Source organism: Oryctolagus cuniculus, chromosome 3 (genome assembly GCF_964237555.1).
Source record: "Oryctolagus cuniculus chromosome 3, mOryCun1.1, whole genome shotgun sequence".
Taxonomy (NCBI): Eukaryota; Metazoa; Chordata; class Mammalia; order Lagomorpha; family Leporidae; genus Oryctolagus; species Oryctolagus cuniculus.
This window is the reverse complement of record NC_091434.1, coordinates 38,755,212-38,767,908: the sequence shown is the minus strand read 5'-3', so window position 1 is coordinate 38,767,908 and position 12,697 is coordinate 38,755,212. Positions and strand designations below refer to the sequence as shown.

General features: G+C 39.0%; 1 pseudogene; it reads right to left on the bottom strand.

Annotated features, from left to right (window-relative positions):
• Positions 1-3,367: 3,367 nt before the first annotated feature.
• LOC100347230 (protein MEMO1-like) lies at positions 3,368-4,221 on the bottom strand (annotated as a pseudogene).
• Between the last annotated feature and the right edge of the window lie 8,476 nt (positions 4,222-12,697).

Below are 12,697 nucleotides of genomic sequence, written 5' to 3'. Positions count from 1 at the left end.
GGGTTTAGGTAGGTTTTGACAAGGTGGTATACCAAAATAATTAAGAAAAGAGGGCTAAAAAAGGTGTTGGAACAGTTAACTCTGTCTGCAAGAAAAAAGGTTAGATGTCTGCATCAGACCCTGGACAAATTCAGAAAAATTCCAAATGGCTTAAAGATATAAATATGAAAGCAAAATTAGAAAGGTATGAGAAGAAAATGTAGGAAATAAAGGACCAGGGAAAATTTCTGTAAGCAAGAAATAAAATCCAAAAATCATAAAGGAAAAGATGGACGAATTTGATGACATGGACTTGTAACACTCAGTGATCAAATATAAAAACAGGTAGTTCTACTGATGAGAAGGTGGGCCATTCTGCCAGACCCAAACAATGCAACAAAAGGCATGTGGGGAGGCTCAGGAAGATGAAAAGTTCTGGAGCTAGAAGGCGGTGCTGGTTGCACACAATGTCAATGTGATGAATCATACTGAGATTTCTTTATGCACACATACAAATGTGCTGAGTCAGGAGAAGCTGTTGGTTTTGTAATAGAATTGGTAAAGCTAAAACACACGAGCTTCTTCAAAGTTCACAGAAAATGCATATGATGAAGAAACTATTCATGAGTTTCAAAATTCTTGCATAAAAATGAACTAAATTTTTAATCCCATCTTCCCACCAAGTTTTTGAAGTACTCCCATACTTTTAGAAATGAATCAGCAAGAATTTTTATGAGTCAGAAAAAGTGGAAAACAGCCCAACTGAACAATGAATAAGGACACAAACATGTGTTCAACAGAATTAATAAAAGCAAAGTCCTGAAAAAAATGTCCACCCTCCTTAGTAACGGTACAGAGCTAGCAAAAACAATAAAAGAAACTTGCAGTTAGGGTTTGGGAAGGCATGTTTGTTCGCTATTGTTGGACATATAAACTGGAGCAGCCACTTTATATGACGAAGAGTAATTTCACAATAACTTTTTTTTTTTTTTTTTTTTTTTTTTTTTTTTTTTTTTTGGACAGGCGGAGTTAGACAGTGAGAGAGAGAGAGACAGAGAGAAAGGTCTTCCTTTGCCGTTGGTTCATCCCGCAATGGCTGCTACGGCCGATGCTCTGCCGATCCGAAGCCAGGAGCCAGGTGCTTTTCCTGGTCTCCCATGGGGTGCAGGGCCCAAGCACTTGGGCCATCCTCCACTGCACTCCCGGGCCACAGCAGAGAGCTGGCCTGGAAGAGGGGCAACCAGGACAGAATCCGGCGCCCCGACCGGAACTAGAACCCGGGGTGCTGATGCCACAGGTGGAGGATTAGCCTAGTGAGCTGCGGCGCTGGCCTCACAATAACTTTCAAAGATTTAATTGCACAATCCTATCACAGAACAGTTTACTTAGGCAAAAAACACATGCTCACTTCTGAACAATATGTAGTAGCTCCAAATCAGAAACTACCGATATTTCCTTAAACAGAAGAAGGGCTAAATAAATTGTACAAGTTCTACAATGATATAGTAGGCATGAGTAAGCCTGTGCATATCTTAGGGTCCTATTAGAGATAGAATCACATCAGTTATTTTTAATTATTTAAAAATTTTACACATATAAAAAGTTGTACATGTCGATGAGACATTATGTGATAATTTGGAACATGTGCACACTGTAATTTCCAATCAGGGTAAAAATATTTATCTCTTCAAACTCTTATCAGTTCTTTTTTTTTTTCTTTTGAGAGATAAAATTGATTTATTACTTTCAGCTGAATGAACACAACAGAAGCATCATGTGTCAACGAGGATGGTGTCCTTTTTTTTTTTTTTTTTAAAGATTTTATTTATTTATTTGAGAAGTGGAGTTACAGACAGTGAGAGGGAGAGACAGAGAGAAAGGTCTTCCTTCTGTTGGTTCATTCCCCATATGGCCACAACGGCCAGAGCTGTGCCAGTCTGAAGCCAGGAGCCAGGAGCTTCTTCCTGGTCTCCCACGTGGGTGCAGGGGCCCAAGGACTTGGGCCATCTTCTACTGCTTTCTCAGGCCACAGCAGAGAGCTGGATTGGAAGAGGAGCAGCCGGGACTAGAACCGGCACCCATATAGGATGCCGGTGCCGCAGGTGGAGGATGAACCTACTGCACCACGATGCTGGCCCTGGGGATGGTGTTTTTGATATTGCTCTACAGACTATTGTGTGTGTGTGTGTGAAGAGACTGAAACTGGCCTTGGGCTAGCATATGGAGGGATTCTGGGAATGATTCTAAATGAGCTGAGACCCTTTGCAAGAGAGGAGTTTCAGGCTGCTGAGGTTCCCCAGCTAGGACTTCCGCTAGGAGCTTCAGTTTCAGAGACAGACCTCAGCACCCAGGACAAGGCAGGAGGTTGCTGACTCTGTAACTGTGTTACTACTGGCCTGAAGGAAGCCACCCTTGGCACAAAACCCGCATCTAAGATCTGCTTGCATGATTCATGAGAGTGCAAGTTGTGGAAGCAGTTAATTTAAACAGACCATGGCAGTGAGCCACAGGTTGCTGATGTCTACTCTCATCCAATGCCTGGGGTTTTCCTAGATCCCAGAGGAATGTTTGGCTATGGTTACACAATGGCAGGTTTGGGGCAGGAATCTGGGTATGTATCTCCCTCCCTCCCTCCCTCCCTCCCTCCCTTCCTTCCTCCCTTCCTTCTTTCGTTCCTTTTTTTTTTTTTTTAATTTTAGCTCCCACATGCAAGGGAAAACCTGAGGTATTTGTCTTTCTTCTTTTTTAAAAAGTATATCCAATTATTTTTTTATGTAAGAGCTGAGGTGTACCATTTTTAACAAAAATTCCGAGATGGAATCACTAAAAAACAGTATTTCACGTATACCACAGAGCCATAAGTTTAAATCAGACTATTTTGAGTTGTGTAGCCCTTTATTAACAACTAAAATAGAAAGTATCTGTTGTATAACATGGGTAGTAATTGGCTATAATTGGAGATCTATTATATTCTAATACAGATCATTTCTAAATGCGTTTCTTTATTAAAAAGGGTGTGTATAATTTGCAAAACTATTCTGAAAGTGGAATATATTGCACAAGTCTGCAAAGAGTGCAAATTTAGGATATGGTAAATGCTTTACAAGTTACTTTCAAAAAACTGCCACAACTGGGCCTTTCCATTGTCATCTTTTTTCATCAAAATATTTTGTTGCCAGCCTTCCTTCCACCGCCCTAAACTATAAAGCATTTTTTTAATGAATTGAAATTAAGGAAGGACTACACCTCCTAGAAAAGAAGAGAAGAAAGTTCTCTTAGTCTGAGGTTTCAGAATCCCCCCACACCAGGACCGGAATCTTGGTACAGGTTAGGCTGGGCCGGTGGACAGATGAGTGTGTGCAGGTTGCATCCCTGAGGGTTCAGAGCTTCAGTGGCCTGCGAGGGCTCCAGCTGCATGACTCACTGTCTTGCCAGTTTCTGCACTGGCTTCACTGGGCATAATTCAAGAAGGAAAAGCTCATATTCATTCCATTTTCCGAAGCATTCGATTACACCCTGATGGGATGTCTTCCACATATAGCATTTCTTCAAGTAATTGCTAAAAGGTACAGGGTCTAATTGCTCTATAATACTCATACCCATTTTATCTAGCTGTTCAGTGGATCTATAAATCTCCCCTTGGGATTCATCATAGTAACTGTAATGGAACCTTTGACTCCAATGGCAGAAATCAGAAGAAACCACAAAGAGATTACTAGGATCCGCTAGAAATTTGCTGAAGAGTTTTCCGAATTCTTGTTCTTTTGACTCAGATCTCCAACCAGCACAGGAATAATGGTAAACTCATCCTTATGGCTTTCCATGGCTTTAGCTGTATAAGGCAAATGCATTTCAACACTGTGTTCATCTTCATCTGGTTGCAGAGACATGCGTTCACACATTCCTGTCTTCCACAGTTCTCCGTAAATTTTTTGGTCAATATGAAGGTCATACAGAGGTGTCCTATATATATATCCACACTGGAAAGTGCACATTGAGAGAGGGGCATGTGATGAGAGGGTACAAGGATGAAAATTCTCCGGGTTATAGATGGATCCACTTGTTGGTAAGCATGGGCAGCACAAGGCCCACAGTATGTGTAACCTGCATGGGGTGCAATCATGGCTCTAGCAGGTCTTTTTGTAGACTGTACTTGTGAAAGCCAGCCTTCTAGCCGGGCATTCAGCTGCGGTCCTGAGGCTGTGTACCAGCTCCCGGCGTGACTGGCTTCCCGGCAGACCACTGGGTGGACATCGTGGTGCCTGTGCCACCTATGGTGCATGAGGATGAATGAGGAGGTGGTGGCGGCAGCGGTGGCAGGAGCGGCTCTGCGAGGGGACGAGAGACCGGGGACCCAGCACAGGAGGAGGGCATTTGTCTTTCTATCTCTGGCTTATTTCAGTCAACATGATGTCCTCCAGTTCCAACCACTATGCTGTGAATGATGGAATATAATTCTTTTTATAGCTGAATACTATTCCATTGTATGTATATATACATATTTATGTTTTGTATAATCATATACATAATTTTGTATATCATTGTATATGTATGTATGTGTATGTATCTATATATATCTTTATCCATTCATCTGATAGGACACCTTGGTTGATTCCATATCTTGGCTAGGATGACCAGTGCTGTCTTTGATAAGACGAGTTCGTGTCTTTAGGGTATATATCCAGTAATGGGATTGCTGGAGCGTATGGCAAGACTGTTTCTAGTTTTTAAAGAAATCCCCATACTGTTTTCCACAGTGGCTGCATTAATTTACATTCCTACCAATGTGTGTCCACATCCTCGCCAACATTTACTGCTCTCTGTCTTCTGGATATAGCTGTTCCAACAGAGGTGAGGTGGTATCTCGTTGTGGTTGGTTTTGATTTACATTTTTCTGATGGTATTGATTTACATTTCCCTGGTGGCTAGAGATACTGATTATTTTAAAGAACTTATTTGTTGGCCATTTGTATTTCTTCTTTTGAGAATTTCTATTCAGATCCTTTGTCAATTTCTTAACTGGATTGGTTGATTTTTTGTTGTTGAGTTTTTAGAGTTGCTGATAAGTTCTGGATATGAATTCTCTGTCAAGTAAGTATCTTGCAAATATTTCCTCCCATTTGTCAGATGTCTCTTCACTCTACTGATTTTTTTCCTTTGTTGTTCAGAAGCTTGTGAGTTTGATGTAATGCCATTTCTCAAGCTTTGCTTTTATTGCTTGTGCTTTGGGGATCTTATCCAAGAAGGCATCACCTACACCAATGTCCTAAAGTGTTTCCTCTACATTTTCTTCTAGCAATTTCATAGGGTCAGGTCTTAAATTTATTGATCTACCTTGAGTTGATTTTTGTATATGGGGAAAAGTAGGGATCTAATTTAATTCTTCTACATGTATGCATCCAGTTTTGCAAATACCATTTATTAAAGGGACCATCCTTTTTCCAGTGTATGTTCTGGGTAATTTTGTCAAAAATCAATTGTCTCTATGTACATGAATTCATTTCTGGGCTTTCTATTCTATACCACTGATCTAAGTGCTGGTTTTTATGCCAGTACCACCACATTGTTTTAATTACTATAGCTTTATTACCACATTGTTTTAATTACTATAGCTTTATAGTATGCTTTAAATCAGGTATTGTGATGCCTCCAGTTTGATTTTCTTTTGTTCAAAATCACTTTGGATAGTCTGGGTCTTTTGTGACTCTGTGTTGAATTTAGCATTCTTTTTTCTTTTTTTATCTTTAGATATGATATTTACATCAAATTGCTGGATTTCAGTATATCCAGATTTGTCATACATGGTTGCTTATCCAATTAGGTTAAGCATTTACATTATGAAACTGTGGTAATAAGTCAACATATTAGCATCTAATTTTCAATAAGATAAGGACATTTTTCCACTGTTAATAACACTAAAGTTTATTTTCAATATATATCTTATATGTAAATAATTCAGAAAAAGGATTTTATTTATTCTTATAGCAGGTACACTGATGATTGTCATTGCTAAATTCAAAGCAGAAAAAGAAATTAAAATATTTGTTCATCTTTGTTTATAATCCCAGAAGGAAAGCAAATGTGAAATATTAGTCATTTGTGATTGTTGTGCAAAGCTGTGAGTTGGGCCTATTTACCTGATTGTTTCCTGGAGGACTGTGTGTGTTTTATGACATGTTGATTGTGAGGAGCTGGCCCATCTGTAACACATCTGTGCTTCCTGGTAAACAGTCAGAGAGGCATACATGTGGGGTGGGGGGGAGGCAGCCCAGCAGCAAGGGACCCTGGTGTTTTCATTTGAGCTCTTTTCTCCTTTAGAAAGAGGAATATGTGTTTCCTAGATTTAAGTCTCAAATGTCTAGCTTATGGAGTATAATTAATTTTGTCCAAAAATTTCTGCACTATGAGTTTATTTCATTCATCAACATCTCCCTTTATGTAAAATATATGCATCAGGGGGCCTGCATGGTGGCTCACTTGGTTAATCTTCCGCCTGTGGCGCTGGCATCTCATATGGACGCCGGGTTCTAGTCCCGGTTGTTCCTCTTCCAGTCCAGCTCTCTGGTGTGGCCCGGGAAGGCAGTGGAGGATGGCCCAAATCCTTGGGCCCCTGCACTCGTATGGGAGACCAGGAAGAAGCACCTGGCTCCTGGCTTCAGATCAGTGCAGTGCCGGCTGTAGCGGCCATTTGGGGAGTGAACCAATGGAAGGAAGAGCTTTGTCTCTCTCTCACTGTCTATAACTCTACCTGTCAAATAAAAAACAATAAATGCATCAAAGTTGTGCTTTTCTGAAAAGGTTGAGCCAAAATCATTTATAGTAAAGAAATAGATTGAATTTTTCTAAAGTGATTATAGAAAAATGTAATATTTAAAAATACTTTTTGAATAAAATTAATTTAACCAGACAGCAGAAAATTCATTGTCAGCTTATTCTAAATGACATATTCTCATGTCATAGATATGAGAACTTGAATCTCAGTTTCAGCATTTACTACATGTATGAAATTTGACGTGCTCCTAATCTCAGTTTATCTTAATTAAAGTCTCAGGTATCTTACATAAAGATGAGTAATCAAAAATATGTTTAAATATCAACATAAGTAAGGTATTAAGTATCTTAGCATGTGGATGTTTGGAAATTGGTACATTTATACTTTCAGATTCTTTTTCTTTTTTTGTAGCAGATTTGTTATTTTTAAATTAATTAACTAATTAATTAATTTGAAAGGCAGAGGCACAGAGAAAGAGAAGGAGAGAGAGAAAGAGGGAGATTCCATCTGCTGGTACACTCTCCAAATGATCACAATGGCAGGGGCTGGGCCAGGCCAAAGCCAGGAGCCAGGAGCTTCTTCTGGGTCCCCCACATGGGTAGCAGTGGCCCAAGGAATTGGGCCATCCTCCGCTGCTTTTCTCAGGCCACTAGCAGAGAGCTGGATTGGAAGCAGAGCAGCCAGGACATGAACCAGCACCCATATGGCGCGCCAGCCTCACAGGTGGTGGCTTAACCCTCTACACCACAAGGCCAGCCCCCAGATTTGTTATTTTTATATTGGTTTGGGGAGTGTCTTATCCTCCTAAATGTGATAAAAATGCTCCCCAATCAATAAGGATTTCAGTTTTACTTATTTTTCATTTTTTATTTACTTAAGATGAACAAATTTCTTGTATTTCATATATACAGATTTAAAAGCATAATAATAGTTTCCACCTTACCCTCCTTCCCACCCGTGCTCCCACACTCCCTCCTCCTTCCTTTCTTATTTTTTCTTTTATTTTTTACAATGATACATTTTCAGTTTATTTTGTAATTGCAAGCTTAACTCTGCACTAAATAATGTATTCAACAAGTAGAAAGTAGAAAAACCACTGCTCCTGAAGTGTATAGACAAGGACTGTAAACAACAATCAAGTCTGAAAATGACAATTTCATTCATATACATTACATGTTTTTGTACTCTGTATATTAGTTACCATAAATCAGAGAAAAATGATATTTGTCATTTTGGGACTGGTTTATGCCAGTAAGCATAATGGTTTCCAGTTGGATACATGTTGTTGCAAAAGACAAGGTTTCATTCTTTTTTATGGCTGAGTAGTATTCCATAGTGTATATTTTCTTTATTCTGTCATCAGTTGATGGACATCTGGGTTGATTCCATATCTTAGCTACTGTCAACAGAGCTGCAATGAACATGTGAGTACAGATGACCCTTTCATATGCTGAATTCATTTCATTTGGGAAAACTCTCAGGAGTGAGATGGCTGGGGTCTAGGGTAGATCCATTTTCAGATTTCTGAGGAATTGCCATATTGTCTTCCACAATAGCTGTTCTAGTTTACATTCCCACCACCAACATGTAAGGGTTCCTTTTCCCCCACATCCTCACCAGTATTTATTTATTAATTTTTTTATTTTTGGATGATAGTCATTCTACCTGGAGTGAGGTGAAACCTCACTGTAGTTTTCACTTGCATTTCCCTGATGGCTGGTGAACCTGAACATTTTTTCATGTGTCTGTTGACCGTTTGAGTTTCATCTTTTGGAAAAATGCCTGCTCAAGTCCTTTGTCCATTTATGAACTGGATGGTTTCTTGAGCTATTTATAGATTCTGGAAATTAATCCTCTATCATATGTTGGGGTCTTAAGCCTGAGGCTGGCCCCTGACCAGCAGAGGCAGTACAGGCACTCCCCGACAAGGCAAACAGGAGAGGTAAGGCTGACAGGTCCAACACACCGCAAGCACCCGTGAGTTCTGTCAAAGCAGGAACTACATTATTAAGGAAATGTACAGGCTTATAAGGCTTACAAAAGACATACACAGTAGGGGAGCCAATCAGAGAAAAGGTCATGCAGATGTGCGTGGATCACGCACAGGGGATCACGCACTGTCAACGTGTCGGAACTAGAGCAGACCTATCCCTGCCAGTGGTCTGATCTTATGTAGCATAACCACAGCAGCGGCAGACACACCCCTTGAACATCCGCCAGGTGCCATATTGTAATGGAGATTTTAGGCAATGCCCAACAATCATATACATAACTTGCAAATGTTTTCTCCCATTCGGTTACCTCTTCACTTTGCCGAGTGTTTCCTTTGTAGTACAGATGCTTCTTAGCATGATGTAGTCCCATTTGTCTATTTTTGCTTTGATTGCCTGTGCTTCTGGGGTCTTTTCCAGGAAGTCTTTGCCTATGCCAAGGTCTTGAAGAATTCCTCCAATGTTTTCCTCTAGTAGTTTGATGGCATCATTCATAGGTTTATATCCTTGAACCATTTAGAGTTGATTTTTGTATGAAGTGTAATGTAGGGGTCTTGTTTCTGCATGCAAAGATCAGATTTTCCCAGCAGAATTTGTTGGAGACTGTTTTGTCCCCAGAGATTGACTTTAGCTCATTTGCAGAAAGATTAGTTGGTTGTAGATACATGGATTGATTTCTGGAGTTTCTATTCTGTCTCATTGGTCCACATGTCTATTTTTGTGCCAGTACTATACTATTTTGATTATAACTATCCTGTAGCATGTCTTGAAATCTGGCATTGTGATACCTCTGGCTTTGTTTCTGTTGTTTAAGATGCTTTAGCTATTCGGGGTCTCTTGTGAGTCCATATGAACATTAGCATCATTTTCTCTAGATCTGAGGTGAATGTCATTGGTATTTTGATTGGGATCGCATTGACTCTGTAAATTGCTTTGGGTAGTATGGGCATTTTGATGATATTAATTCTTCCAATCCATGAACATGGAAGATTTTTTCATTTTTTGTATCTTATTCTATTTCTTCCTTTAATGTTTTGTAATGTTCATAGTAGAGCTCTTTCATCCACTTGATTAAATTTATTCCAAGATAGTTACATTTTTTTGTAGCTACTGTGAATGGTACTGATTTTACAAGATCTTTCTCAGCCATGGCATTGTCTGTGCATACAAAGACTATTGGTTTTTGTGTGTTGATTTTATATCCTGCAAATTTACCAAACTCTTTTATGAATTCCAACAGTCTCTTAGTCAAGTCTTTTGGTTGCCCTATATAGGATCATGTCATCTGCAAACAGGAATAATTTGACTTCTTCTTTTCCAATTTGTATCCCTTTGATTTCTTTTTCTTGTCTAATGGCTGTGGCCAAAACCCCTAGAATTATATTGAATAGCAATGGTGAGAGTGGGCATCCTTGTCTGGTTCCAAACTTAGTGGAAATGTTTCTAATTTTTCCCCATTCAATAGGAGGCTGGCTGTGGGTTTGTTATATATTGCCTTAATTATGTTAAAGAATGTTCCTTCTATACTCAATTTGCTTTAAGTTTTTATTATGAAAGAATGTTATATTTTATCAAGTGCTTTCTCTGCATGTATTGAAATAATCATATATGTTTTCCCCTCAATTTATTAATGTGATATATCACATTTATGTAAATGTTGAATCATCCCTGCATACTAGGGATAAATTCCTTTTGGTCCAGGTGAATGATTTTTTTGATGTGTTGTTGGATTTGATTAGCTAATATTTTATTGAAGATTTTTGCATCTATGTTGATCAGGGATATTGGTCTATAGTTCTCTGTTTTTGTTGTATCTTCTTCTGTTTTTTTTTTTAATTTAATTTAATTTAATTTTTTTTTTTTTGACAGGCACAGTTAGACAGTGAGAGAGAGAGACAGAGAGAAAGGTCTTCCTTTTTCCATTGGTTCATCCCCCAAATGGCCGCTACGGCTGGTGTGTTGTGCTGATCTGAAGCCAGGAGCCAGGAGCTTCCTCCTGGTCTCCCACGCAGGTGCAGGGCCCAAGCACTTGGGCCATCCTCCACTGCCTTCCCGGGCCACAGCAGAGAGCTGGACTGGAAGAGGAGCAACCGGGACAGAACTGGCACCTCAACTGGGACTAGAACCCGGAGTGCTGGCGCTGCAGGCAGAGGATTTAGTGAGCCGCAGTGCCGGCCAATTCTTCTGGTTTTTTAATTAAGGTGATGCTCTCTTCATAGAAGGAGTTTGGGAGGATTCCCTCCCTTTCAATTATTTTGAATAGTTTGAGAAGAATTGGAATTAGTTCATCTTTCCAAAGTTTACTAGCATTGAGCAGTGAAGCTATTTGGTCCTGGTCTTTTCTTTTTAAAAAATTTATTTAAGTTATACTAGTTTCATGTATTTCAATATACAAGTTTAGGAACATAGTGATACTTCCAACCCTACCCTTCCTCTCACCCAAGCTCCAAACCTTCTTCTTCCTCACTCTCTTACTCCCACTCTTAATTTTCACAAAAATCTATTTTCAGTTTACTTAACGATTGGAAGTTTAATCCTACACTAAGTAAAGAGTTCAACAAATAGTTTAAAGAAAAAAAAAAACCACCATTCCTCAATAGAGGAGACAAGGGCCATAAACAGTTATTGAATTTCAAACTGTCCATTTCACTCCAATACATTGCATTTTAGGTACTCTATTAGATACCCCAGATCAGGGAAAACACGATATCTGTCTTTTTTGGGACTGGCTTATTTAGCTAAGTATAATGGTTTCCAGTTGCATCCACTTGGTTGCAAATGACAAGATTTCATTTTTTTTAACAGCTGAGTGGTACTCCACAGTGTATATACACCACAATTTCTTTATCCAGTCTTCCGTTGATGGACATCTGGGTAATTCCATATCTTAGAATTGTGGAATGAGCTGTAATAAATATGGGGTACAGAAACCTCTTTAATATACTGACTTCTTTACTGGGTAAATTCTGGGCCTTTTTTTGGGGAAAGTCTTTATTACCGATTCAATCTCTGTCTTGGTTATTGGTCTACTTAGGTTTTCTATGTCTTCATGACTCAATTTTAGTAGACTGTGTCCAGAAATCTATCCATTTCTTCTAAGTTTTCCAATTTGTTGGTATATAGCTGTTTGTAGTAATTCCTGATGATTCTTTTCATGTCTGTATTATCCATTGAAACATCCCCTTTTTCATCTATGATTTTCTTAATTTGGGTTTTCTCTCCCTTTTTTTGGTTAGTTGGACCTATGATGTATCAATTCTGTTCATTTTTTACAAAAAATTAACTCTTCATTTCACTGAACTTTTGTATCATTTTTTGGATTAGTTTGTTTATTTCTTTTTTATGTAAAGTATGAATATTTATTTCAGGCTTTAGATTGCAATCAATTTCAAAAAACAAAATCTAATTCCTTTCTTCAGAGTAACTGAGGCCTCCATGGTCGGGAAGTTTCAGGGAGGCTAAAGGGGCACATTTCATGAGGTTCAGACTTAGCATCAAGTCCCTGACACCCACTGCATCCCAGCCTTAGGAAGGGAAAGAATCCAAATTCACCACTGTGGGGCTGAACGAATGTGCACACACTAATGTAAATACAGCTAAACCTGGGCAAATTTGTTTGTAAAATTTGCTTTGTGGGTTTTTTTTTTCATTTTATTTTGCTACCCAGTATATGCAGCTTTAAACACATTAAGCACCTTGAAAAACTATTTAATTCTTCAAGAATCTAAAAACAGACCAAGTGTGTTTTGCTGTGACCATTCTGTGGAAATGATGTGAGGTGGGAGTTTGAGTTGCTGTCATTAAAACAAAAAAAAGAGAAAAAGAAAAAAGAATCAATATAGTGATGGAAGGGTAAAGAGTGCAAGAATTCAGACATCTGTGGAGGGCTATTTTCTCTCCATTAAAGGTCCAGAAAAAGGAGCAAACAGATCCATAAGAAGAGTCGGCGGGAGCT